This window comes from Hevea brasiliensis, chromosome 1, assembly GCF_030052815.1.
Source record: "Hevea brasiliensis isolate MT/VB/25A 57/8 chromosome 1, ASM3005281v1, whole genome shotgun sequence".
Lineage (NCBI taxonomy): Eukaryota > Viridiplantae > Streptophyta > Magnoliopsida > Malpighiales > Euphorbiaceae > Hevea > Hevea brasiliensis.
The window spans coordinates 1,597,172-1,622,203 of record NC_079493.1 but is presented as its reverse complement, the minus strand read 5'-3'; the positions used below and the strand labels follow the sequence as shown (position 1 = coordinate 1,622,203).

At 34.4% G+C, this 25,032-nt stretch overlaps 1 pseudogene; it reads right to left on the bottom strand.

Annotated features, from left to right (window-relative positions):
* Positions 1-7,076: 7,076 nt before the first annotated feature.
* Positions 7,077-23,660, bottom strand: LOC110650491 (putative phospholipid:diacylglycerol acyltransferase 2; annotated as a pseudogene).
* Between the last annotated feature and the right edge of the window lie 1,372 nt (positions 23,661-25,032).

Here is a 25,032-nt window from a genome sequence, read left to right as displayed (position 1 = left end):
TGTGATTTATATGTGAAAAGATACTCTTGATATTTGTCGACACCATATTTTGGCCGATCCCCAGAATTAATAAACTTTGAAATCGATCCCCAGTACTAAGTCTCCCTTTGACAGCTAACCACATTTCCAATCTCTCTTTGCTAGATAACCACATTTCCGACCTCTCCTCACAAGGAATTGAATTAATGCTAAGTCCTCACATCAGTCAAAGCCTTACCGGTCCATTAAATCACTCACCGATCTCTCAAACCCATTGTCGAATCTCCTGACCAGTCAAGTATATTGGTGATCTCTGTTAACAAACGAAATTGAACTGACACTAGATCTTTGTTACCATTTTTGTTGCCGATCTCCTTTTCAAAAGTTTAAGAATAATCAAAGGTTTCGTTCCGGTTTACTGATGATCCCGATCTTAAATGTTCAAGCCAAATTTCTAATTTTAATCAAGTCCCGTTTAGCGTTGGTTCCCTATCGATCTCGTGCTCATTGTGTTTTCCGATCTCTCACACTTAGGTTAATAATCACTTTCAGTTATACTCAGACAATCAAGTGTTTAAATAATTTAGAAATTTTCCGATCACAACCATTCATCGAACAAAAGAGGCATTGCATTTCATTTCATTTCAAGAATTTGTACAAGTTATTCAGCTGGAGGATCACCCCCAGCCTGATCTACATTTTGTCCATCCCCTCTCTCACCCTCAGCCTCCTCCTCACTCTCCTCACCTTCATCCCTGGAGCCGTTGGCCATCCAGAGAAGTCCTCCTCGTGGTAACGCTTCTTGAGCTCACCAGAGATCTCTGTGAGCATTCACATAAGCGCCGGCCACTCCAGTCACTATCTCTTCTTCTTTCACCTTGAGCTCCTCAGCAAGGTGAGCGAGTTGAGCAGCTTCATCGGCCCGGAGTGCTTGCACTTCTTCAAAAGCGTGGGCCTGCTCGGCCAGCTTGTCCTCATAAAACTTCATTCGCCCCTCAATTTGAGATATGTAACCCTGAGCGGATGAAAGTTGAGATCGGAGGGAAGCTGCTTCATGACCCATCCTCTCGACCTCTTTACCCAGGCGATGCGCCTTCTCCCGTATGATGTGCTGGTTCACCAGGCACTCCATGTTCAGGCTCATGGATCGGGTCAAGATATCATCAAGGTTATCCGGAGACAGCCTATCCCGATCTTCTCGAAGACAGATAGAGGACGCCAAGACCTTGGCGAAACCAGGGTTTTCTCGAACCGTACGATTTGTCTCCAGTGAGTGGACTAAGACTTGGGCACCGCGGGAGATAGTCCTCACGTTAGGTTGAGAAGAACCCTCTTCCGCATTCGGAGCAACTGGAGGAGGTGGAGGCGGCTCTTCCCGGCGAGGAGGGGATCGGACCACTTCTGCGATCACCGGTCCCGAAGGTTGAGACGAGCCTTCTTGTATTTCCCCGGGCTCATGCCTGGGTGTCTGCATTTCCTCAACTCGCTTCATCTCCCGTACCTTCTGGGAGATCTCCCTCTTTCGCTTTCGGCTCTCCTTGGAGGCTTCGCCGCTTGCCATACCTGCACAAAGAAGAGGTCAGTGAGATCGCTAAGGTCCTGAGATATGAGATGTAGAAAATACCGATGCCAAGGTCAGAGAGCTGAAGCCCGCGATCTTTGCCGGTGATCAATTCCATCGTCCAATGGTGCAGCTCGGCGGTCACTGCATCCAAGCAAGAGAACTTCTCTCTAGACGCCTGCTCCTTCAACTCCATCACCATTGCGCCCTCTTCCCTATTCAACATGAGACGCTTCGGAATTAAGGGGCCTTAGTGTAGCCAGCTACGAGGAAAACCCTCAAAGCCGTTCGGAATTTTGCTCCTTGGAATGAAGAAGCAGTTCTTCCAGTTTTTCAGGGAGGAGGGCAGATCGACGAAGAGCCCGCAATGTGGCTTTGCCTGGAAAAACCAGTACTCATCGTCCTTTCGACGAGTTAACCTATGTAATTCGGCGAATACTTTAGGCGTAGGGCGGAATCCCTTAGCTCGGCAGAGGCCTCGGAAGGCTACTAAGATCCGCCACGAGTTCGGGTGAACTTGAGCTATGCACACTTGGAAAAATTTTAAGACTTCTTTAAAGAAGTCGTCAAGAGGGAACCGCAGCCCGGCTTTCAACTGTTCTTCGTATACCATAATCATGTCGTTCTCTTCGAAGAAATGATCGGCCCGGAGATCGCCGTGACACCGGATAAGTTCATATGAATCGGGCTCAATGTTGTACTGGGTGAATGATCGCAGACGTTTCTTAAAGGACCGATGGCGGTTCATCCATGGGAAGATTCTCTCCTCAAGAAGGCGCATGCCTTAATAACGCCACTCGTTCCTAGCCGAACGGAGACTCTAGGAGGTTCGTGTCGCACCTTGGCCCGACCACCTCTACTTCATCGATGACCACGAACGGATGGAAGGAGGGCTCGCCGCTCGACCTTTCTACGCTCATATTCAAAGGAAATAAAGAATTTAAAATAAAAGAAGGATCAAAACCATTACCAGAGCTTGATCGGAGCTCAAGAGCTTGAGAAAAAGAGAGAATTTTGAAGTTGTTCGCGAGAAACTGAAAATGACACAAGAGAGCAAATGGCTAACCCCCACCCTTATTTATACTCGTCCGAGCATTTAATGCTCACGGCATCCCAGGCGGTGCATCGGTCAGCAAGATCTGCCAGCTGTTTCTGACACGTCTCATGAATATTCCGGAAATTCCATAAAGAGATCGGCAGATTAAGATAAATCTTTTGAATTGCGAATCGGTTTAGGGTCATTTAAATTAAAGGTCAGATCGGGTAAATACTTCAGAGATCGGAAAATAATTAATGCAATAATAATAAGATGATAATTGACAAAATAAAATCTTTATTTCCAAAAGATCGGATTACATCATTTGGGCGATCTCTAGAGATCGGATTGCATTAAAATTGGATTACATCATTTGGGCGATCCCTAGAGATCGGATTGCATTAAAATTGGACTACATCATTTCGGTGAGATCAGATTACATTGAAAATAAAATATATCATTTGGGCGATCTCAGAGACCGGTGGAACATCCCATCTAAAGGACCTATGTCAAAGTCAACATTGTGACTGATCCAAAGGATGTCATCGATCAAACCGAGCAATTGTCGAACACCCAATGTGGAGGAAAGTCGTTTTAACACCCAATGTGGTGAGAAGTGAATAAACTTGGAAGAGCAACCGCCAAGGGTCGGCGGAACATTAGTAGTCTTCTCGAAATCGGTTCACGATTATACCGGCCGAACGACTCGAGATCGGCACGATCAAGGTCCGCGATCTAGATCGGTTAATTGGTCCAATTCTCTCACCATCATCAGACAAGGTTATCACGATTATTCGAGCACCAGGATCGTAAATTTTCAGTCGGGGACTAAAGAGGTCCATCTGAAGGGATCAACACCACAATCATGGCTTAACTTCACGAGCAACTAGAACGGAAAGTAAGAAGGAAGAGAGGAAAATCGAATGAAGAAAGTCTCTTCGCTGTGGGTATATAGGGAAAATCGGGCATTTATTGCTAAGCGTAAAACGGCGGACGCCTTGAATCGAGGAATTAATGCTTTGACCGACCGGCCAGTTAAGGGAAATATTGGAATAATAGAGATCGGAAGAGGGGAGATCGGTATGAAAGATCGGAGAAGGATCATGTTAAGAAGATCAGAAAGGAAGAGAGAGCAGAAAACAAAAGGAATAAGGCGCCTACCGCCGTCACCATAATCAGAGCCGAGGTAGTTAAAGCGCTGCAGGTAAAATCTCAACCGCACGCCCCAGACCGCTCGCATTTCCGACATGCGTCGTCAGATGACACAGACATCCTAATCTCCATCGTTGATCTTACTTGTAAGGACGAGCTCGAGCCCTGATCGAAGAAAAACGACAAGATCGGCGCCTTCACTCCCAAATTTCTGACGCTTCTGACAAGAGAATTTGGGACCGTCAGATTAGAAGAAGAAAATGACAAATATTCAGAAGGGGATCTCAGCCATCCGTTCTGATCCTCTTTAATTCCTGAGCCTCAGATCATGTCCTTCGAAATCCTGACCCTCCATCTCCCTCAAAATAGATCCTGACCCTTCATGGGGAGCACTCGGTTCCTATAAATACCTGCATGAAAACTGTTCAAGGAGGGACGGAGAAAAAAAAAGGAAGTTACTATAGCGGAAGAACTCTGAAATTTAATTCAGGTCGTTACTCCGCTTTCATAAGAAGAACTTTTGGAACCAGTTTTCTGAAGGTTTTTCTTAAAAGATTTGGAACACAGAAACTTTCCATTTTTAGCTCGTTCATCATCCCGCAGCGTTCACATTTTGCAGTTCCTTGTTATCTTTATTTTCACTTCCATCGCCCATGCTCAAATCTCATTTAAACTTGGGTATAATTCTGACTCGATTGCATTTAGTGAAGCACTCTTTGTTCCAAGGCGAACCTTAGTCTCCCGGCTATCAATTTGCAATCTTATTGCGTTTTGTGATTCTCGGTTAGTTCACTAGAATCGACTCCTTACAGGTCAGTATTCATGTTGCCATTTTATTAAGTTTAGTTCTTATTTTACGCATTTCCATTCTTCTTTCTTTATGTATGTTATTTTCTTTAAGTTCATATCACGCTAGAAAGATACAGAAGAAGGTTGTGCTCTAGTTTATTTCCGTATCGATACCTTTGTTAACCTTTATTATTTCTGAGCGTAAGTCATCTAGTTCCAAGCGATACATAAGTAGTTGGATGAGATGTAGGTAACGGCAACTTAAGAGTCCTTTTAAAATGATGAAAGGTCTGAATAATAAGCCTGGAAAATGGTAAAGCTGAGTCACTAGAATAATTCAATAGGTCATAGGGCAAGACGTCATAAGACAGAGTAAAACCATACCCTGGATAACTAAATGGAATAGATCGACTACCAAAAATGCTGGTGGAGCGACCATATAGGAAGGTCAGAGGATTCGGTTTGGCATCCCCTGCCCAGTCCTAAGGTACCAATAAGTTAAAAAGGTCTTGCGCAGACTCCTTGACACTTTTGAACGTCAGAACCCTTAGCCTTAGGTCCTCTCGATAGGTAAAATTTAGAGAGATCGAAAAGACCCTTATTCGACTACCGTTTAAATAGAAGAGAGCAGAAAGGGGTCTTTATTTGATCATCAACCAGAATTTCAGCAAATAATTTTAAAAGAGATCGGAGGAGGGTTTCTTATCCGATTCTCACCTAAAACTTTAACAAATAACTTAAAAGAGATCAGAGGAGAGTTCTTATCCGATCCTCGAGCTAAAATTTTAATAAATATTAAAAGAGATCAGAGGAGAGTTCTTATCCGATTCTCAGCTAAAACTTTAATAAATATTAAAAGAGATCGGAGGAGAGTTCTTATCCGATCCTCAAGCTAAAATTTTAATAAACATTAAAAGAGATCGGAGGAGAGTCCTTATCCGATCTTCAAGCTAAAATATTAAAAGAAATCGGAAGAGAGTTCTTATCCGATTCTAAATTCAAAATTTTTAAAAGAGATCGGAGGAGAGATCTTATCCGATTCTCAAATTGAATTTTAACCAAATAGCCCTTCAAACAAAACTAATATACAACAGTAACTCACTAAGGTCATCTCATTTACTTATGTATCTGGGTAATCCAAACTTAGTGAAAAATTAAATATTCCTTTTTGTTAAAAGGATTAACATTTCCATTCAAGCCCTCCTAACTAATTTATAAAAAATGCGAAGTTAAATCTACTTACCCTTATTAAGGGACGAGGTGGGGTGCCTAACACCTTCCCCACCCGCTACTTAATTCCGAACTTAGAATCTCTGTTTTGAAGTGGTTTTATTTCAATTTGTCTTCACAAATGGTTTTCTTTAATTTCCCTCAAAACTAAGGTGGCGACTCCTCATTCTTTTCCACTTCGGTGAGGGTTCGTTCAGGCGACCGCAAAATCCCTTGCGACAATATTAACTGATTATTTTGTATATGAGTTGATATTTGTGCATAACTTGTTTGATCACTTAAATTACATCTTAAAAATAGAGCTATACACATAAATAGAAGTGCAAAGCCACAATTTTTTATTAAGTCTTGAGCAAAGACTGAAAAATTGCCTAAAGTGTCAATTCACCCCCATCTTAGTCACTTTCTTTGGGACAACACTTTTAGCCTTTGATTTCAAAATGGGATTTTTGGCAAGTCCACAATGATAATCTTTGCTTCCTGCCAATTGATGTTCCCTTCCTCCTAATTTGTACGGAATTAAAATGACACTTGTTTTGACATGTTTGACGATGATCAAGATTTGCACAATTTTGTCAAACATTTCATTCTAATATCAGTGAATCCTGAACAGGGTAATTTTCTTTTTATTCATTTGATTTCAATCAATGTTCGAACTCTAGACTTTACAATACTAAAATGACTCCAATACTATTAAATTAAAACTGAGCTGAATTGAGTTTGAATATTAAAACACTTAACTTCTCATGGTGAGTTTGATATGTCACTACATTAGAGTGATGAGAGATATGGAAGGTAGATGATATGGAGATGGAAATGGTGAAGATAACAATATACTTGGAAATCAAAATCTTTATTTCATGAAAACCCTAAATGGATCTTTATAATTTTTCTTAAGTAGACTATTTGCCAAAAGAAGATTACAAGCTATGATCACTTGATGATTAGAAAGAAAAACAAGATTTATCCTTTATTTGATTATATAAACTCAGATAACATGCGCAGCCCAGCTTGTAAAATCTCATTCACTCTATTACCACCCTACCAGAGCAGTGACTTCTAAATATGCTTCCACCTTGCCTATGTACTCATATCCTTCACACCAAAAGTAGTTATTTCATTAAGCTAGGGCACCCCACAAACTATTCAAACCTTTTTAACTCTTCCATGGTATTTTCAACAGTAATGCAGTAATGGACAGACCAGAATGCTGCAACTCATGTAGTGCTACCCTTTCTGCGCTTTGACTCCTCTCTTTGTGGTAAATGTGTCTATACATATATATATATATATATATATATATATATATATATATATATATATACATAATCACAGCTGAAGATTTATTTTCTCAGACATTTTCAAGATATCTGAATGAATCCTATCACCTCCAATCTCAGCACCGGTGGCTCCAGCAGCAACTCTTAGTAAATCTTCAATAAAAGCATCATTTCCCAAGATTTCAACATGTGAACCACTTTCTGTACTTCTTCCCTCAAGCAGGCTAGTTGATGGTTTGTGTTGATACTCCCTTATGCACGTGGGACTGCTGGATGGGTTGAATCGCGTACTTCCTTTCCAACCTTTGGCACACATGACGGCAGCACTCAGTGCAGGAACACTTTCTTCCCCATCAACCAAATGTACTCCGCTTTTCAAGCAACTACCCTCTTCTCCATCAACTGAGGTGTCAATACGGAATGGAATGCTCTTGCACCTATCAATTGGGGATACCTTCAACACATATGATCTTTCAGTAGGAACTCCAACACCATATGAGCAGTATATCTCCATATCCGGTGCATCAGGTAACCTGTAGCAGAAATCCAACTCTTGTGCATCAAATAGGAAAAACATCATGAACCACTAGCAAGTTAAGAGAAAATTAAACATATACAACAGTAAATTTGAGTACAAGAAGCAATTCTAGAGGTTAGTGAAAAATTTCAGGAAGGAGAATTTTGGACATTGTCTTGTGGCTTTGATTGATAATCTAAAACAGTTCAATGGTCTTTAACAGGGCAAATGATATCAATTTCCATTTCTACCTATTTGGCACAAGCCTATAGCCAATAAAAATTGTTTTCCATCCCCAAAAGCCATTCTTAAAAGTGAAAATAAGTTGTTATCGACAGAAGCTATTTTTCAGGTATGTTTCAGACATACGTGGATACTGCAACTACACAAATATTTCATGCACATTATTCACAATTTTCATTTAATCTAAGAATTGTATGCCAAATGATGGCAAGACATGACTAAACAGTTTCTTAAGTTAAATCTGCTATTATTTACAAATCTAATAAATGATATTCATGCTCTCTTGGTCTCTAGTGGGTTAGACCAGTATCTGTAATGTTCATACTTAGGATCAAGGTCGTCAGCAATCTCATGAGAGAATTGAGACTCAGCACGTTGCATCATTTTTGGAGCCACGAAACGAAGTAAATCAAAAATAGTTGCAACTGTAAAATCTTTATTTTCTGCAAATTTTCTTATACTTTCCCTGTTTATCACATCGTATTCAGTCCAAACCTCTCCACATGAGGACTCTGAATTCTTGTTGGTATGTGAACCAAAAAATTCCTGTTGACATATCTTTGTCATCATCCATGTTATGTAAAACAAAAGAACATTACACTAGAAATCTAAATAAAATAAAATATGAGTATTGCCCTGGCATTAAGCATGGCTTATTAAAAAAATTAGTTTAGTTGGCAATCTATGAACTTAAAACTTTCCAATCAATGAATCAAATACAGGAAGCATTTTTATTCCTTTGTCCATGGAGAGGATTATTATGTTTTTTTCTTATAAAATCTCGAAGGAAACTGCAACTGGAAATCTTGTTTTTTTCTCAGTCTCAATCAGTGCACCATTCCACAGTTCTGCCAAATTAAAATTTCATAAAACAGTTTTGTCCTTGTAGGTTTTCTCAAGAAAATCAAGATAACTGGTGGACAGTGGATCCAGCAATGAGCCTTTGGTGGTACTACACAAAACAAGATATGTTGCTAGGTAAATCAACATTAAAGGTTTGAGGCAGCAACATAATAGAAAAGTACCTTTGTGTCAGGAGAGGGAAGCTCTGAGGATGGTAATTGTGAAGCTGACTTGCTAAAAGAAACTATCCTTCCGTACTTATTTTACTCTTTCACATCACTACTGTTATCATTACAGAGTTTTGCGAGGATATATTATTTGACAAAACACAAACTTGCCCTACTTCAGGAAACCAATCCAGGTTACTCCAGATATTCTCTCCTCCTTTAGGCAGCAATGAAATGGTTGAATCCCATGTTATAACCAAAGGACATGCTCTACAATTTGAAGCCCGAGAAGTTCAGGATCCAAAACACCAGTAAAAAAAGATCTTCCATATCCATGCAAACATTTCAAAAGAATCAATTTTCTTGTGTAGACCTTAGGAAAGCAAAATGACAAAAACATACATGTTTGTGTCACCAGCTAAAAGCAACTAACATCAGCGGATCTAGAAAATTTATTTTCTTGGGTCAAAATATAAAAAATAAATAATAAAATACTACTAAAAACATAAAAAATATATATAATATTAATATCTTTAATTGGATTGATACTAATAATATCAAGAATTACAATATTATTAATACTATCAAATATATCTCTTTTTATATAGGTGATTAAAAAGTCATTTATCAATTAATCACACAAGCAACTGTATAATTTTATCTTGATAAAATATTATTATACTCTTATTTAATTTTAAATTTTACCAAAAGGAGGGTTCAATAATTTAATCTATATATAAGGGGTCAATTAAATAAATACGTATACATATACAAGGATTTTTGTAGTAAAAGTAATTGACCCCTCTTTTTATAATATGGATCCGCCACTGACAACTAATACAAGGAAAAGACTGCAAACACCAACCTGAACCATGCAGCGTCTTTGCCCTCTGTAGTGAGTATACTAGTAACCATCTTTGGAGAACAAAGAAAAGTTGGACCAATGTTCATGATTGCTTTTATGTGCTTGCTGCACCAACCTGGACCACCACCACCACCTCCCATTGGAGGAGGCGTTTCAATCCATTTAAGGAAGTGTAGAAAATGAAGGAGCGAAAGCATGAAAAATTATTAGATTAGAACATTAAATTTAAAAAATTTTCTTCTAGGGTCTCATGCATCATGTAAGATTCAATTTTTACCTATTGATTTCAATGTTCAATTGCATATTAAAACTCTTTTAATATGTATTTGGATCTATATTTGTCATTTAAGATTTTTAGAATTAACAGATTAATTTATTAGAACCCTAAATTAAATCAAGAACATGTGCACTAACCTTTTGATGCATTGTAGTTGTGTTTGATACCTTTGTGAAGCACCTAGGACCCCAGATTTTGTCCCTCTAGCTTGTCCACACCAAGATCACCAGTGGCAGCCCCTGAACAGCTTCTCAAGCCTTTCAATCAATTAAAAATTAATGTTTTGCCTTTAGAGATGTTATAGATGTATATATGACACTAGAAATGATTTCTAACAATTTTAATTCAAGAGAATGTTGGTAATTCTCTTTGAATTGCTGAGAGATGAAGAAGAAGAGATGAAGAAGAAGACAAGGGTGGCGGCACCTCTTTGAGAAAATCAGATTGCATTTTTGTTCTTTCATCATTTCCCTTATATAGCAAGGTCATCACTTAAAACCCTCGCCACATTTCATCTTCTGATTGGCTCTTAGTTTAATTAACCCAATCACATTGTACCAAGTATCAAACTTAAATTTAATCTAGACTTTGATCTTACATGATTAAAAGACAAATGATAAGCTTATGTGTAGTGTCATGTGTCACCATCTCATGGTGCCATATGTCACCCTGTGAAATGATCAAATTACCCTTGTATCTTAATTTTGAGTTCTCAACCCAAAATAATTATTTTTTTTCTTCTAATCAATTTATATCAAATATAAATTAATTAATTAAACTCTATTAATTAATTTCTCATAATTAAATTTATATTTAAATACTTTAAATATAAATTTAACTTATACTATACATCCAATAACCTAGATTTGGTTTCAAGCCATGCTATAGACTTTGCAATCTAATTGCAAACCAAACCTATTTAATTAATTAATTAAACTCTTTAACTAATTAATTAAATCACATTTAACTTGCTGATTACTTGTGACTCACTAGGCTCATCACTAATTGGCAATGAGATATAATATTAACTCTTAATATCATCAGAATTCTTTCTTACCATAAATGATTTCTCTAAATCATTTTATGCACCTCATAGATCATGGTTAACACCTAGCATAGCATGCCATAGCCACCCAATCAGTAATAAGAAATACCTTAAATGAACCTTTTATCATATGTTATCATGCATTAGAATCTCTCTATTATAAAATTCCAATTCGAGCTGGAGTAATGGTTTATGTCAAACCCCATTTGCTATGAATATTATGTTCTCTTTTAATTCCAATTCTTGATTAAAAAGATTTTCTCATCAGAAACTCTTTTCTGATTAAATCTATTTGTCATGGCCAGGAACTTGAAACATCAAGAACAATTAAATGAACATAGGATTTTATCCCTATTTATTTAGGGTAAAAGATTCCATCTTGATCAATACCTACCTCCATATATAACTAGTAGGAGCCAACACATGCTCATATACTCGTACACTGTACAAGTATGAAAGTAGTATCAAACTCAAACCACCTATATATAAGATAATTATGCTATCTCAGGTCTAAAGATTATATGCACTGATATGATTTATTATAATGCATTGACAAGAGTAAACTCCATGTGCTTATCATAAATGTCACTGGTTCGGCCTACTCATCATGCATAAGTGTCTATCATGTTTGTTATATGGCATGAGACTCACTATTCCATCTTATTTATATCTCATATAAATACATTAGAAACAAATATGAATACAATCTTTCTGGATAAGTCATGTCCTATGTGAAGTATTCTCGATTGTGAACCAATTTATGATACTTTGTGCTAGAAATACTGTCACTCATATTCTTAATAATTTAATAATAGAATTTCTAACAAAATATCAATAGACCTTTTCTATTACACATAAATATATTATGTAAACGAAAAAGTGAAAATGCCTTTTTATTAATAAAACATGTACAAGATATATACTAAATGATATGCTTTAGGGCATACTACTAACAATCTCCCACTAGCACTAAAGCCATTCATTACAATATCTTAGACCCATCTTCTCAAGATGACGGTTTAACTGAGCTTGTGACATAGGCTTAGTGAATGGATCAGCTAGATTTTCAGCTGATGCTATTTTCTGCATGGCTACATCGCCTCGCCCAACTATCTCTCTGACAATGTAATAGCACCTTTCTATGTGTTTGGATTTCTGGTGAGACCGGGGTTCCTTAGCCTGTATGAATGCTCCATTATTGTCACAGTAGAGTGGAACTGTTGACTCAATGGAAGGAACTACTGTAAGTTCTGTCACGAACTTTTTTATCCAAACAACTTCCTTTGCAGTATCTGATGCAACAATATACTCAGCCTCGGTAATGGAATCTGCAGTCGTACTCTGTTTGGAACTCTTCCAACTGATTACACCTCCATTACAAATGAACACATACCCAGAGGTAGACTTTTTATCATCGATATCTAATTGGAAATCAGAATCAGTATAACCATCCAATTGCAAGTCACCACCTCCATATATCAAGAATAAATCCTTAGTTCTTCTCAAGTACTTAAGGATATTCTAGACAACTATCCAGTGTTTCAAACCTGGATTGGATTCATACCTGCTAGTCAAACTAACAGCATATGCTATATCCAACCTAGTACACAATATTGCATACATCAAACTTCCAATAGCCGAAGCCTATGGAATCCTGGCCATTTTATCTCTTTCTTCAGGTGTCTTTAGAGACATCTCTTTAGAAAGGTGGATACCATGTCTCACTGGTAACAATCCTCTCTTGGAATTAAGCATGTTAAACCTCTTTAACACCTTTTCCAAGTATAGACTTTGGGATAAACTAATTATTCTTTTCGCTCTATCTCTATAGATGCGAATTCCAAGAATATAGGTTGCCTCCCCTAAGTCTTTCATGGAGAATTTATTTGACAACGATACCTTTACAGTTATCAACATACATGTGTCCTTACCTATCAACAAAATATCATCCACATATAAGACAAGGAAAGTGATAGCATTATCACTAACCTTCTTTTATACACATGGCTCATCCTCATTTTTTTATAAAATCAAATGACTTAATGGCTTCATCAAAATGGATGTTCCAACTCCTCGAAGCTTATTTCAACCAATAAATGGATCACTTTAGCTTGCATACCTTGGAACTATCTTGGGATTCAAAACCCCTAGGTTATTCCATGAAAATATTTTCTTCAATATATCTATTGAGAAAAGCTATTTTGACATCCATCTGCCAAATCTCATAATCATAGTATGCAGTTATTGCTAACAGAATCTTAATTGATTTAAGCATGGCAACAGGCGAGAAAGCCTTCTCATAGTCGATTCCTTGCCTTTGACGAAACCCTTTCGCTACTAGCCTTGCTTTATAAGTCTCTACCTTTCCATCAGAACCAATTTTCTTCTTGAAAACTCATTTGTTCCCTATAAGTATAATACCTTCAGGTGGATCAATAAGATCCCAAACTTGATTCTTATGTATAGAATCAATCTCAGATTTTATAGCATCAATCCATTTTGAAGAGTCTATATCTGATATAGCTTCTTCATAGGTAAGTGGATCATCTCCATGATCTACTTCTTCATGAGTAGACAACTCTTGTTCTTCTTCATGAAGAAAACTATATCTCACTGGTGGGTGAGATATCCTGGTTGATCTGCGAGGAATTACAGCAGATGTTTCATCAACAGATGTAGGTTGACTAGATGGATCTATATCCATCTGATCTGTTGGTTGGTCAGAATTCTCTAATTCTAACTCTATTTGCCTTCCTTTGCCTCCTTCTTGAACAAACTGTTGTTCAAGAAATGTGACATCTCTACTTACCATAACCTTTTGTAATGTAGGCAAATAAAAATAATATCCAAAACTCTCTTTTGGATATCCAACAAATCGACTCTTTTCTAATAAGGTTTCCAATTTATCAGTATTCAGCTTTTTGATATAAGCTGGACAACCCCAAATCTTAACATGCTTAAGACTTGGTTTTCTTCCATGCCATATCTCATAAGCTGTGGAAGATACTAATTTTGATGGAATGTTATTCAGAACATGCAAAGCTGATTCTAATGCAAATCCCCAAAAGGAGATTGGCATATCAGTATAGCTCATCATACTACGTACCATATCCAATAGGATACGATTTCTCCTTTCAGATACACCATTCAGCTGTGGTGTTCCTGGAAGAGTCAGCTGGGAAACAATGCCATGCTCTTTCAAGTATTCATCAAATTCAGTACTCAAGTATTCATCTCCACGATCTGATCGAAGAGCTTTAATACTTTTTTCTGTTTGATTTTCTACTTCAGATTTAAATTCTTTGAACTTTTCAAAGGATTCATATTTGTATTTCATCAAATACAAATACCCAAACCTTGATTTGTCATCAGTAAAGGTAATAAAGTAATGAAAACTGCCTCTAGCTATTTCTTTAAATGGACTACATACATCACTATTTATTAGCTCCAAAATATTTTCAGTTCTTAGTCATTGTCCAACAAAGGGTGATCTAGTTGTTTTGCCCTGAAGGCAAGATTCACAAGTTGGAGTAGGTTCAGAACCCAATGAGTATAGAATTCCCATTTTCTCCAGTTTTGCAATCCTATCTTCTACAACATGACCTAATCTTAAGTGTCAAATATATTTTGAACTTAAGTTGATTTTCACTATGGCATTGCATTCATTTAGATCACTTGCATTCAATTTGTGTTTGTTATTATTATCCAAATAATAAAGACCATTATGCATATAACCCGAGCCAACATATTTATTTCCAAAATAAATATTGCAAACATCATATGTGAACTGAAATTCATAGCCATTTCTAGTCAAACTAGATATAGAAATGATATTCTTAAAAACATCAGGTACATATAAAATATTATTCAAACACAAAACATGTCCACACATATAAAAAGATTTAGATCCTATGGCTAAAGCTTCAACAGTAGAACTATTACCAACCTGGAGTCTAATATCTCGTGACTGCAAGCTTCTACTATTTGCTATACTCTTAGCAGCTTCTATTCCAGTGCCCAACCTTTTGGCAGTGGAAACACTTTCCTTTGCTTCCATCAGCTTTGGTTTTCTCTTTCTGTTTAGCTATCTTCTTGGAAGGATCAGGAATTTGAGGTTTCTTTTTCTTATTGCCCTTCTTCTTGTTGGACTTTCCAGCAAAAAAAGATGCAATTAAAGCTACCTTTTTTCCTTTATTGCCCGGTATATTCTTTTGGGCAATAACTAGCATTTTAAGTAGAGCAGCCAAGGTGTATTCTTGCTTAGTCATATGAAAATTTGTCACAAAATTTCCAAATGACTCAGGTAGGGACTGAAGGATCAAATCTGTCTGCAGTTGGAAATCCATGTTAAAGTCAAGATGTTCAAACTACTAAATCAGCTGAATCATCTTGTAAACATGATCCTTAACATTCTATCCCTCAGACATCCTCATGTGGAATAGCTGTCTAGATATCTCATACCTAGCATTTCTGCTGTGCTCACCATACAACTCTTATAGGTGAAGGAGGATCTCACTCGCACTCTGCATGTTCTCATGCTGCTTCTGTAACTCATTACTCATAGAAGTAAGCATGTAACACTTGGCTCTCATATCATGCTCCTTCCACTTGTCCAAAGTTTCATGTTCCTCTTAAGTGGCCTCTAGAGGTAAGAGACTAGGAACATTTGACTTTAGAACATATCCTATATGTTCATGGTTCAGGACAAGTTTCAAATTTCTTAGCCAATCAGAAAGATTAGGTCTTATCAACCTATTAGGATCAAGTATGCTTGCAAGGATATTGGATGGTGGTGGTTTGTTAGTAGTATGCCCTAGAGTATATCATTTAGTATGTATCTTGTACATATTTTTATTAATAAAAGGCATTTCCACTTTTCCGTTTACATAATATATTTATGTGTAATAGAAAAGGTCCATTAATATTTTGTTAAAAATATTATTCTTAAGTTGTTAAGAATATGAGTGACAATATTTCTAGCACAAAGTATCATAAATAGGTTCACAATCGAGGATACTTCATAATAAGGACATGACTTATCCAGAAAGATTGTATTCATGTTTGTTACCAAATTATTTATATGAGATATAAATAAGATGGAATGGTGAGTCTCATGCCATATTACAAACATGATAGGCACTTATAAATGATAAGTAGGCCGAACCAGTGACACTTATGACAAGCACATGGAGTTTACTCTTGTCAATGTTTTGTCATAAATCATATAAGTGCATATAATCTTTAGACCTGAGATAGCACAGTTATCTTGTATATAGGTAGCTTGAGTTTGATACTGCTTTCATACTTGTACTGTGTATGGGTATATGGGCATCTGTTGGCTCCTACTAGTTATATATGGAGGTAGGTATTGATCAAGATGGAATCTGTTCCTCTAAGTAAATAGAGATAAAATCCTATGTTCATTTAATTGTTCTTGATGTTTCAAGTTCCTGGTCAGGACAGATAGATTTATTCAGAAAAGAGTTTCTGATGAGAAAATCTTTTTAATCAAGAACTGGAATTAAAAGAGAACATAATATTCATAACAAATGGAGTTTGACATAAACCATGACTCCAACTTGAGTTAGGATTTTGTAACAGAGAGATTCTAGTGCATGGTAACATATGATTATAGGTTCATTTAAGGTAAACCTTATTACTAATTGGGTGGCCATAGCATGCTATGCTAGGTGTTAACCATGGTCCATGAGGTTCATAAAATGATTTAGAGAAATCATTTATGATAAGAAAGAGTTCTGATGATATTAAGAGTTGATATCATGTCTCATTGCCAATTAGTGATGAGCCTAGTAAGTCACACACATACACAAGTTATCACCTATTTAAATATGATTTAATTAATTAATTAAAGAGTTTAATTGATTAATTAAATAGGTTTGGTTTGCAATTGAATTGCAAAGTCCCTAGTATGACTTGAAACCAAATCTAGATTATTGGATGTATAATATAAGTTAAATTTATATTTAAAGTGTTTAAATATGAATTTAATTAATGAGAAATTAATTAATAGAGATTAATTAATTAATTTATATTTAATATAAATTAATTAGAAGAAGAGAAATAATTATTTTGGGTTAAGAACTCAAAATTAAGACACAGGGGTATTTTGGTCATTTCACAGTGTGACATGTGGCACCATGAGATGGTGAGACATGGGATTACACATAAGCTTGCCAAATGTTTTTTAATCATGTAAGATGATTAAAATCAAGATTAAATATAGGTTTGACACTTGGCACAATGTGATTGGGTCACTTAAACCTAGAGCTAATCAAAGGGTGACATGTGGCAAGGGTTTAATGTGTTAACCTAGCTATTTAAGTGTTGTTATGAAAAAGAATAGCAACCAGCAGCCACTCCTCCTTTGTCACGCCACTTTGAGGCTTTTCATCTATTCTTCTTCATCTCTCATCAATTCAAAGAGATTAGCCATCAATCTCTTGAATTAAGAACACTAGAAATTGTTTCTAGTGTCCTGTTTACATCTCTAATCTCTTAAAAGGTAGAACTTGAATTTCTAATTAATAGAAAAAGCTTTAGAAGCTGTTCAAGGGCTGCCATAGGTGTTCCTGGTGTGGACAAGCTAGAGGGACAACATCTGGTATCCTGAAGACGGATCTCAAAGGCGCAGACACGCTGCAGTGCATCAAGAGGTTAGTGTAATCGTTCTTGATTTAATCTAGGGTTCTAAAATTAATCTGATTAATTTTAAAATCTTAAATGGCAAATACAGATCCAAAAACATATTAAAAGAGTTTTAATATATTGTTTATCATTGAAATCAAATAGATAAAAATAAATCTTGCATGATGCATGTGACCTTAGGTGAAAATTTTTGAATTCAATGGTATAAACTTGTGTTTTTCACGCTTTCGTTCCTTCAGTTGTGGTGTGCTCATTATTATCAAAAAATTAACTACAGAAAATAATCAGATTAATTAGTAAATATATCATGTATTTAACCAAAATGATTTTGGTCTTTTAATCAAATTGGTCATCCCACTAACTTAACGAATCCTACACTTCCAAAGTAGAAAACAGAAATCCTAGTTGGATGGATTTCTAGTGGGTGATTGAATTCTTATAGTCTTATTGATCATCCTCAGGCATATCCATTATTGGAATTTCAATAAACTGTAAATGAGCAACTCCTTGCCCATCACATCTCATGTGAGGTTTAATTCTTTACCTAGCCCCTAATGCTCAAAATCTCAGGCACATCCATTATTAATTTATCTTGTATTAGTTAAGTTGATCCCATTGAGCCAGTAAACATGCAAATAATTTTAATGTCCTCAGGTACATCCATTATTGGCCATCAAACCATTTATATATTTACAACATCTCATGCTTAACAATTATTCTTAAAAAAATCTCTTAAATTAATTGCATCATATGCAAGTATTCAAAATTTCTTAAAATAATTGTCTCAATGGAGGGCCCATGTTATAATTACTTTAATTATACTATTTCTAACTTAATCATTTGTTTGGAAGATTTTGTGGTCAACCTAATTACTATTATGGTCTCACTTTGCATATTATCCAATTAGCATGCATATATCATATACTTGCATACATTCCCGTACATCTTATGCATTCATGAATAATAAATATGGTATGATCATGGACTTTCTAAGGGATTCAATTATAAGCCACCAAGAATTGAATCAAGACATTCTTAGGTGCATTTCATTCATTCATATTACAAGAGTTGCTAAAAGAGTATATAATCAACAATTGATCTTGAATTCCTCCCACTGGTCCCACCAATGCTCTTGACCTTCTTGATCTTCTTACAATCCAATTACATAGTAATCCTTGGCATACCAAGGCGAATTTACAAAAACCAAATAAATGAAATTACAACAAAAAAAAATATTACAATCTTTATAATACATGCCACTAAAATAAATTAAAATAAATTAATTAATTTACAACCCAAAGAAACATAAAAAAAATAAATTCAATCACATTAGTCTTTTATTGTCCATGATCATCCATCATACATATCACTATTTAATAATTAAATAAAACATACATACTAAAATTAAATTGAATATCCTATATTCAACTTAAAAATCCAGATTTAAATATGATTCAAACAAATTTAAAAATTCAGATTTGAATCAAAATTTAATTGTGTAATTAAAACTCCTAATTAAACACTTTAATTAGTCATGGGCCTAATTATGGGCCTTGAAACTAAGCCCACATTCGAGCCCAAAAGCCATGCACATGGTTGAATGCACCAAACCATGCGCACCAATGGAACTCTTCTTCATGCCGCCACATTGTTGGTCCAACCAGCAATGATTCAATCATCTTTTGATCAAATCACACAATTAAATCATATAATCAATAATCTAAATGACAAATATAGTGGCTCTGATACCAATTAAAGGAGCGGAAACATGAAAAATTATTATATTAGAACATTGAATTCAAAAAATTTTCTTCTCGGATCTCATGCATCATGCAAGATTCAATTTTTACCTATTAATTTCAATGCTCAATTATATATTAAAACTCTTTTAATATGCAAGATTCAATTTTTACCTATTAATTTCAATGCTCAATTATATATTAAAACTCTTTTAATATGTATTTGGATCTATGTTTGTCATTTAAGATTTTTAGAATTAACAGATTAATTCATTAGAACCCTAGATTAAATCAAGAATATGTGCACTAATCTTTTGATGCACTGTAGTTGTGTTTGGTACCTTTGTAAAGCACCTAGGACCCCAGATGTTGTCCTTCTAGCTTGTCCACACTAAGATCACTAATGGCAGCCTCTTGAACAGCTTCTTAAGCTTTTCCAATCAATTAGAAATTAATGTTTTGCCTTTAGAGATGTTATAGATATATATAGGACACTAGAAACGATTTCTAGCAATTTTAATTCAAGAGAATGTTGGCAATTCTCTTTGAATTGATGAGAGAAGAAGAAGAAGACAAGAGTGGCAGCACCTATTTGAGAAAATCAGATTGCATTTTTGTTCTTTCATCCTTTCCCTTATATAGATAGCTAGGTCATCACTTAAAACCCTTGTCACATGTCATCTTCTGATTTGTTCTTAGTTTAATTGATCCAATCACATTGTGCCAAGTGTCAAACCTAAATTTGATCTTGTCTTTAATCATCTTACATGATTAAAAGACAAATGGCAAGCTTATGTGTAGTACCATGTGTCATCATCTCATGGTGCCATATGTCACCATATGAAATGACCAAATTACTCTTGTGTCTTAATTTTGAGTTCTCAATCCAAAATAATTATTTCTCTTTTTCTACTCAATTTATATCAAATACAAATTAATTAATTAAACTCTATTAATTAATTTCTCATAATTAAATTCATATTTAAATACTTTAAATATAAATTTAACTTATACTATACATCCAATAACCTAGATTTGGTTTTAAGCCATGTTAGGGACTTTGTAATCTAATTACATATCAAACCTATTTAATTAATCAATTAAACTCTTTAACTAATTAATTAAATCACATTTAACTTGGTGATTATTTGTGTATGTGTGTAACTCACTAGGCTCATCACTAATTGGCAATGAGATATGATATTAACTCTTAATATCATCAGAATATTTCTTACCATACATGATTTCTCTAAATCATTTTATGCACCTCATAGATCATGGTTAACACCTAGCATAGCATGCCATGGCCAGCCAATCAGTAATAAGGAATACCTTAAATGAACCTTTTATCATATGTTACCATGCACTAAAATCTCTCTGTTACAAAATCTCAATTCGAGCTGGAGTCATAATTTATGTCAAACCCCATTTGCTATGAATATTATGTTCTCTTTTAATTTTAATTCTTGATTAAAAAGATTTTTTCATCAGAAACTCTTTTCTAATTAAATCTATCTTTCTTGGCCAGGAACTTGAAACATCAAGAACAATTAAATAAACATAGGATTTTATCACTATTTACTTAGGGTAACAGATTTCATCTTGATCAACACCTACCTGCATATATAACTAGTAGGAGCTAACACATGTCCATATACCCATACACAGTACAAGTATAAAAGCAGTATCAAACTCAAATCACCTATATATAAGATAATTGTGCTATCTCAAGTCTAAAGATTATATGCACGGATATGATTTATGAAAATGCATTGACAAGAGTAAACTCCATGTGTTGGTTATAAATGTCACTGGTTCGGCCTACTTATCTTACATAAGTGCTTATCATGTTTGTTATATGGCATGAAACTCACAATTCCATCTTATTTATATCTCATATAAATATATTGGAGACAAACATGAATATAATCTTTCTGGATAAGTCATATCCTGTGTGAAGTATCTCGATTGTGAACCAATTTATGATAATTTGTGCTAGAAATACTGTCACTCATATTCTTAACAACTTAAGAATAGAATTTCTAACAAAATTCAATGGACTTTTTCTATTACACATAAATATATTATGTAAACGGAAAAGTGAAAATGACTTTTTATTAATAAAACATGTACAAGATACATACTAAATAATATGCTCTAGAACATACTACTAACAGAAAATACATAGCACCCATGGAATGGGGAACCGCTACCACTTTCTTATAACCATTTGTTACATACATAAGCTCTATTACACTCTTCAATTTACTAAGAGCCTGGTCCCGAATCTGCTTGTTTCGAGTAAGGAATATATTAGTGGAAACTCAATTCAATTTAATCATATAATTATACAAAATTGAAATGCTTTTGGTCTAAAAAGGAACCCTTAGGGACATAATCAGAGAACCACCAGAAATTAAATGAATATTCTACTTCCAAAACCCTCAAGAGCAAGAATAGTCATAATACATAATTTTCCAAATTTAAAAGGAAAAAAATAAAAAAAGCAATGTTTCCATTTATGCCAACAAAAAATGTCAGTCTGCGTGTGTTTGCTATTAAGTCAAAACTCTGGTGAATTTTAGTATTAAAGCCACAATTCACACTTCATCTGCCTTCCAAAACACTCCATAGTTGCTATACATGTTAAAAGTTAAAGAAGGCTTCAGGAATTTCATTAAGAAATTAGACTGTTACTCATGATCAACACTGCTGAAGCTAATAACAACCAGAGATCTAATATAGTGCGAATTTCAAAATAGATGGGTGCATTAAGAGAATAAGAGCTACATATACCTCTGTATTCTGAAAAGAGAGCCTCCAATCATAGGCTGCCATAAAGAGATTCTTCTCTTCATAGCCAATTTGTGCCAAATTCTCAATGAGAAGAGCCCAAACGAAGTACCCTGGAGCAAAATAGTCAGCTGCAGCCAAACCTTGGACTGCACGAACTCGAACACCAGGCGGATCAAGACCAGTCTCATTGTGCAAAATCAAGTGATCCAACAAACAAAGTGGCCTAAACATTCCAACAAAACTTGCATATGAGCTCATTTAATCTCGTCAAAGTATCAACTCATGAATAGAGCAAATACAATATTAAAATTTAAGTGCAATCCAAATTCTAACATCTGGAATTGAACAAAAATGGAGTTCAACCATCTTAGAGACAGTCTCATTGTGACAAATACAGGCGATTGAACCAACATCAAAAAATTAATATAATTCCCATCAAATATAATATTCAATCTAAAATGAAACACAATTTCACTGAAAAAACAAGAAACAAAATGTGATTAATCATATGCATAGTAAGTCCCAATCTGCTGAGAAAAAATGGGTTAAATTCCAGAACAATTTCACTGCAATTTCTCATATCTATAATTCAATATTAAAACATGCGAAATTGATTAAAGAAATAGTGATTCAATTCCAAAGGAAACCTTTTTAACATCTCAGAGAAGGAACCACCCCAAAGTCGCTTTCGAAAAAGACCTTCTGCACAAGGCTTGCCCTCCCAGAGCTCCAGGCCTCCAGTAATAAATCCAGGCACCAAAACCACTGGATGCTGAGCAGTCAAGCCTTCACGTTTAAGTCTTGTCCCAGGTGATTCAGGAACCTGAAGGCCAGGTAATGTGGCTGGAAAACAGTGATACAAGAAAAACAGAAGCCACCAAATAGTGCACATATACCCAATCATTCAACAACAGTAGTCTATGCAACCCAATTCTTTGGGCTTTCTTTTAGTCCTTTTCTTGGTAATTTCTAAGTCATTTTTGGTAGCAGAGGCAACAATTTTTTCTTTCTTCTCACATTGTTGGGATTCATAAGACTGGAACCTAACAGGCTCCTCAAAGCATATCTTTCGAAAGAGAATTGACGCCATGGAAGATGGAAAAAAAAAACAATTTTTTTTCAGGAAATGAGAAAAAAAAAAAAAAAAAGATAAAGAGAGTCTCGGTGGTAAGTTGTGGGGAAAATTTAACTTGGGTTTCACTCAAAAGAACAGAAACAATAACAACCCATTGAGGAAAAATAAGAGACAGAGAGAATAAAACTCTAGCAATATGAGTAAGAAAAAAGGACAAACCAGCAAGAGAAAATATGAGATTGCTGAGCAACAATGGTGAATTATAATGCAAATATGGTCATGGAATTTAAATAGCCGTTAGAAAAATTGCAAAACCACGTGGTGACGGAGACGGGAGATATGGGGTGTCTGTGGAGGCACCAGCAAACCAACACTTGATAACAAAAACAAGAGAGAGAAGGATAAAGTATGGTGATGAAACCACAGAAAGGATGAAGAAAAAATAAATAAATTTAGCTTCTTTCTGTCAATATTCTTGAATAAGGATGGTGGCGAAAGGGAAGGGAGCTTTTGCAACTTAGAATTTTTAGAAGAAATGAAGAGAATGGAGGATGAGTTTGAATTTAATTATTAAAAGTAAATAAATTATGATGAGTTAAAAAATTTGAGTGTGGAATATTAATTATAATAGTATTTAATTTTTATTTTAAATTTTTTTAATTATTTTATTTTATTTAAATGTTATTTATAATAGTGTATAAATTTTATAAATATTATTATAATTAGTGTTTTATTATCATTTTTTTTTCTTTAATATAATTTAATTTATGAGATTTGATAAAATTTATAATTTAATTTTTATATTTTTTTAAATTAAATAATTTAATTTTAAGGTTTAATAAAATTTATAACCTAGTCTATATTGTTAAAATTTCAGTTAAATTACTATTAAATTTAGCGAAAATAATCAAAATGTTATTAATTTTATTTTTAATCTGAATATAATTTAATCTCTGAAATTTTATTTTATTAATAATTTAATATCTAGAATTTAGTTAAACTTACAAATTTGTATATGTGATTTTAAGAACAAGTAATTTAGTCATTAATATTTTATTAAATCTACTAATTAATCTCTATTATTAGAATTACATTTAATTCTAAATCAAATTTTGCGAAAATAAAAAAATACTTTTAACTCTGTTTTTAATCTTAAAAATAATTTAATTTTTAAAATTTTATTTTAATAACAATTCGTATGCATATGCATTTTTTTTATAAATAATGATAAAATAAAATATATGAAAATATTATAAACCGCTAATGAAACAAAATTTTATAGATTAAATTATTAATAAAATAAAACTTTAAGGGTTAAATCATTTTAAGATTTATTTTTTGTTAAAATTAATGTTAACTTAATAGAATTTTAACAGTATGAATTATAAATTTATCAAATCTCAGTGATTAGACTACTTAATTTTAAAAATATAAAAATTAAATTATAAATTTTATCAAATTTTAGAGACTAAATTATAATTTACTCATTTTTTTACTACTTATTTAGAAGGAAATTTAAAAAATGAGAGATGAATTTTTAAAGTAGTATAGGAAGAAATTTTTTTAAAGTATAATTTTTCAAAATTTCAAAATCTCTAAAATTTTTATTTTTTTAATACACTAAATTAATGAGTTTAAATGATTTTACTTTTTTAATTTTTATTATTTCACTATACCTTATTTTATAAAATTTTTCCTCGATTCATCCAAACAGAATGTTAAGAGAATTAAATGCACGTCGCTGAAAGCACTAACAGGCCACAACTTCATAA